The 5730-nt window shown below is 39.0% G+C and overlaps 1 long non-coding RNA gene across 1 annotated transcript; it reads right to left on the reverse strand.

Annotated features, from left to right (window-relative positions):
* Positions 1-2835: 2835 nt before the first annotated feature.
* LOC119282280 lies at positions 2836-5373 on the reverse strand. The gene is made up of 3 exons (XR_005138675.1): positions 5280-5373; positions 4989-5068; positions 2836-3144 (listed from the first exon to the last, which is right to left on the reverse strand). It is a non-coding gene; the product is annotated as an uncharacterized LOC119282280 (long non-coding RNA).
* Positions 5374-5730: the final 357 nt, after the last annotated feature.

Raw genomic sequence — 5730 nt, forward strand, 5'->3', positions numbered from 1 at the left:
ACAAGAAGGATATCTTGAACTGAAATATGAATCTCTACTACCTCCTTTTGTCTTGCTCACTATCGTCTATGTTAGGCAGGTTGCTCCATGGCCTCATCTGGGGTGCTAATTGTCCCTTTGTCAAAAACACAATTTTTTGGTTTTTTTAATTATAATACTGCGAAGAAACACATGAAGAGACAAGTGCCAGTGAATTGTGCACATCCGCAATAATCCAAAAAATAATATATATTTGAGATAAAATCTGTAATCCATACACCTAACAATTGTATTTCACATTGGACTCATCAAATGGAAAACTATGATTGGCGTACAAACATGTTAAACTGAAAGTAAGAAATTAATTTATGAATATTATATTTGAGAGTTGTATGATTGATTAATTAAGCAATAGTCTAAGTACAAGGACTAAAGGGAGGAAGAATGGCAAGATGCTACCTAGATGCTTAGCGCTAGCCCACACCCTATTTGCCGCCTTCGATATTAAAAAAGATGACGTCTCTTGGTTGTCCCACTGCCGTCTCACTTGCAATTAACTAACTACCTCTTAGCCTCACGGAGCACATATATTGGTCATTATTTATGTCTGGTCGACATCTCAATTCTAGTTCTCGTTTTATGCTTACTAGTCATCAACCCATGCAACTGCACGTGCTAGGGATTATTAGATTGTTTTAGCACTATGGTACTATGTGAATAGTGGAACGGAACCTTTTAATTAAACATAGTCAAATATTGCCACATGTATATTAATATTTCCATGCATTTAAATAAGCCTATTTTTCACAAAAATGAAAGACATAACTTTTTATAGTTACCAATTTAATAACAGAGTTTCACTTATCCATCACTTTAATTCTTCAGTTATACATTTAAATTCGTTCATGAACAACAAATACCATGATGTTCATACTAGCAACGAAGGGTGGTTTAATTAACAAAAGTTAAATATACAATCTTAGTAATCATTGATAAATGGAAGAAATAGATAAAAAAATGAAACTTAAAACTAAAATATTCAATTCCATTAGGGTTTAAAAATACACCAAGTATCTTGTAGTACCTACTCATTTTTACTGAGTTAGCTTCCATTTCTCGTCTTATATGAATTTTGTTATGTTATCCATCTAGAAAAAGCAACAATTTTTTTGTATGAAACCATTCAAGAAAATATTTAGCATGAAATGACTCACCAATACAATTCATGTGAAATCAGTCTTGTAGTTGAACGAAATGCTGATGGGTATGATCTTATGAGACCGAAAATCTTATGGGCTTGTTGGTGCCTTTTTAATAATTAAGCTAACATCCCATAACCAATTGATTCCTGCAAATAGTAACTGGGTCTTCTTCCAAAAATATATTAACTAATGGTGCTTCTGTTTTGGGCATGCATTGGTACGGGCAAGAAATTTTGAGAACCCATAAACTTTAAAATATAGAAACTAAAAAAATATCCGGGTAACACTTAATGTATGTGAAATATCATACGGTTTCAGGTCTAAGAAAACACACACATAGAGAAAAAAATGTGGGAGTAGACTTTCCTTGTGCCAGTAATTTATTCTTAGAGTTTGTGAAGTTATGATTAGTTATGCACAGCACAAAAAATGATAATCAAAGTAGAAATGTATCGTATTTTAAAAAATAATTCAAATGGAGCAGCGTTGCAACAATAGATTATCAACTACGGAGTGATCAAAGGTTTGCCAGAAAGCTTGATTATAAAAGAGAAATGTAGCCATCTAGCTAGGGAGTATCTTACCTTTGCATCAGAAAATACTTCACTATGACCGACCATTGCCCGTTTTCTGGATAGGTGTGTGCACTAACCATCAAGACTGTTTATACCATGTTTTTATTTTCAATACCTCATATATAAAATAAATCGACGTTAAACGCAAGCCCAAGCATGGATTGATCTCCATTGTTTGAGCAATTTTAGCACTAACATAATCAGCCATATGTTCATACTATATCATCAACAAAAGAATCAGCAGTACTGATATGGACAAATACATGCTGGTTTCCATCCAGGTGTTTTCAAAATGATAAGCTTTCATGGGCTTGTCTTCCACAAACTCCTCCGCTGAAAAATCCATAAAGAATTAAATCCCTAAATTTGTTCTTCTAGAAACATTATAGATAAAATTGCAACATTTCTAGCTGAATCAATTGATGCATGCATGTGACATTATGCCCCAGAGATATGGATGGTGGAATTAATTGATGCATGCGTGGGACAGAGTGCCGTACGCGGCTACGCTCGGCCATGTAATCAGATAGGATAGGCTTAACATCAGTCTTCTAGCTCCCGCAATAAAAAAGGTACTAGATCGGCAACGCACCTTGGCGCAAGGGTGCCGGTTCTAACCTTTTGTCAAGCATGTAATGCTAAATCAGTAAGAAGCACGCCCTGAAGTATGTAATCAATGCACGGTTCAACACCAAAAGCAATGCAAATCTTTAACCTCGTGAATTTTCCAATCAAAGTACATATCACAGATTACATTTTAGGCACATCAAGCTTGGCACAAAGGAATAGGCCAAGTAATGTTTAATAGTTCAGGCTTGAGTAGCACATAGGGCAGCAAGACAGTACAAAATATTGAAAGTGAAGCATTTACACAGGAGGCTATTGACAATCAGATAGCAGTCCTTCACCAAGGACGGTTGAAGTTCCTCGTCGCTCAAAGATAAGTGAGTAGCATTGGCCTGAAAGTGAAGAAAAAACCATATTCCTGGAGAAGATATCTCAACATTTTTACAACAATAGATATCTACAGTGACCAAAAAGGAACTATCAAGAAGACAAGATGTGTAAACTGACATCAAGCAACTCATGTATGTTTCCTTTAAATTAGTTTGGGGAGTGGTAGAAAATGCAGCCGAAACTACCAAGAGAATCGAGATGGTTTAGTACGACATAACACAAGCAGGACATAGTATAGTAGTTTGAGCCAATCTAAGAGCACTATTTTAATATGGCATAGCAATATAAACTTCATCGAAACATCTTGCCATCTAGATAACTGGTCATCAGGGCTGAAGCAAATGATTCTCGACGTCAATCGACCATGTAGAGTCGTGCATGAAGAAGGCATTGTCATTTATCAGTAAGAGGTTAGTCAGCAAATATGCCACCTAAAGACGTACATCATGAAGAAAACGGGTTGATATTAGGTGCACGTAAAATGTGTCAAACAGATATAAGAACAAACGACTCTACATGTTGAAGTATAAGTGGGGCAACAGGGTTAAAAACATGACGACAGATGCGACCAACTCAATCAGGAAACTAATACCTATGAAGGGAAATGAAGGCATGTCTCAATAGATATAAGGAACAAAGTTTGTTATCTATATTGAATGAAAAAGATCAATGTAAACTCGCCATAAAATGAATCCAAATATATGGGGCTCCATGGGCAAACAACACCTTTGTTGCTTCATGCTGAACTACTTTATGTAAGAGAGAATTTTAAGCTTTAGTGGCAAGCAGGCAGGTGAAGTGTCATATTAGTAAATGTGCAAAAGGTTATCTATTGAATACCATGTGAATGGAACATGTCTGCCTTGCATACAATTTGGAGACTAAAGAGGCAAACAACCCAAACAGACACATTACTTATAATTCTGACAGTAAATTTGCGTGCTTTGGCCGTCACTGATTACATACATATAACTCAAAAAAAGAATAATGCCACTGTTTGGGTTACGGATTCTTGAAAATCAGCTTCGGCTTGGATTCCGAGAATCAGATGCAGCTGCAGATTCTGAAAATCTGAAGCAACATGTTTGTTTGCCCTGCTTTAGGAAAATCATAAGTTTTGTGAAATGTCTACAACACCCCCGAATACACTAACCTTGTGGGTATCGCCACCCGAGCTTGGGGCGTGGTGCGATGCAGGTCAGGCATGGCACAACTGGTCCTTGGGGGAGAGCGGACGGAGCTGGGGATGGCGCAAACAGAGGATGGTGACTCGAAGAGCGGACGCAGCCGACGGATCTTGCCATTAGCTTGGGCGTGGCTGGAGGTCAGGGAGGAGCAGAGGCGCTCAGATCCATTCGCTTGGCAGTGGTCGGAGGTTGGGGATGGGTAGAGAGGTTGGACGGACTTCGGGCAGGTACGGATGCGGTGGACCCATCCGCTTAGGAACCACCGGGGCCGACGCTCATGGAGCCGCTGGAACCTGACCACCACGAGTCTCATTGAGGGAAAGGCCAAGGCAGAGGATGGGGCGGGTCGCACGCGCGGAGCCTGCGGTACTCCCTTGCGCCGCCACCACCATGCTCCGCCCGATCCTCCAGCTGCAACAGGCACGCAACCCCCGTCGATGTTATCGCCGTCGCGGTTGCCATGGGGACGAGGGGATTTGGGTGTCGTTGACCTGGGCTGCGGGTGGATACTGGATGAGGCTGCGGTGACGGTTTTGTTGTAGTTTCGAGCGGAAATAGGGGCAAGGGCACAAAATGAATCGTTTTGAATCCGCTGAATCGTCAAAATCGGTGCTTCCGGATTCCTTGCGCTGGTAGTTCATTTTTGGAATCGGATTCTAGGAAGCAACAAGGGAACCCGGCGTGTTTATTTGAGCTTCTAATTTTAGAAGCCTAGAATCTGAGAATCAGAAGCGGTAACCCAAACAAAACCGGTGGTCTGACTGAACAATTTTACGAAGTGAGGAACTGAGGAACCGATCCTTTGGTTCACAACCCTCTCTTACTATTTTCGTCAAGGCACATAGAGAACTAAAATGCAGCTATTATTCAATTCCCCACCAGCCACAATGGCAACTACAGTTGGCCGCCTATATGAACCAGTTATAGTCTCTAAAATATCATGTATCCACAACAAACCAAGAAAGAGATACCTCCAAATGGAGGAGGCAATGTCAACAAGATAGTTCAAAGGAAATAACACATCAATACTACTAAGAAAACGAAGATTGGTAACTGCAGTGCATCTATTGCAGTAGTACATTGAGCACCTGAGACAGTAACCGAATCCGAAGGAGCAGTAGCCACGCACCCAGCAACGACCCTGGCACCAAACTCTAACCTGGCAGTACTATAAAACACATTGACACTCAGTTCACAACACATAAATAATTAATGCATAGTCATAAGTCAAAGATATATTTCACAATGTTACCAAAGCCATTTTCAGAAGCAAATACCAGCACTTTAAATATACTGGAACAAAAATAAACCAAAACTAAAAAAACTACTAACTAATGTGGTCAAAAAATACCAGATACTGATCAATGATATGTACCCACCTTATTTTACTAAATCTTCCACTACCAAATGTGATGTTAAATATCAATTGATAATTACTCATTTGTATCTGCAAAGAAGTATCATGCTAAAAATGAAATACTAGATCAGTTAGAGAACACAATTATGCAAAATACTAATAATAAATCTGTAAATATTGTGATCAGTATATTTTTAAAATAAAGCAAATGCGCACATCTTATCTTTCTTATGTAGGTCATGCCAGTTTTAAGCGAACTCTTAACTTCATTCACAAATTATCTTATACACGAAAAGAAAGATTGCATCCACATATCTAAATTAAGCTCAATGCTTTCGACAGATGGATTCTTCTTATGTAACAATACAACCCAACCACTGAGGATCCAATGCACAACAAGGCAGAACGGAAAAATCAAGGAAATTGTACAACAAACATTGACAGGGGCCAACAATAAAACAATAGGGGCCAAA

This window comes from Triticum dicoccoides, chromosome 3B (assembly GCF_002162155.2).
Source record: "Triticum dicoccoides isolate Atlit2015 ecotype Zavitan chromosome 3B, WEW_v2.0, whole genome shotgun sequence".
Lineage (NCBI taxonomy): Eukaryota > Viridiplantae > Streptophyta > Magnoliopsida > Poales > Poaceae > Triticum > Triticum dicoccoides.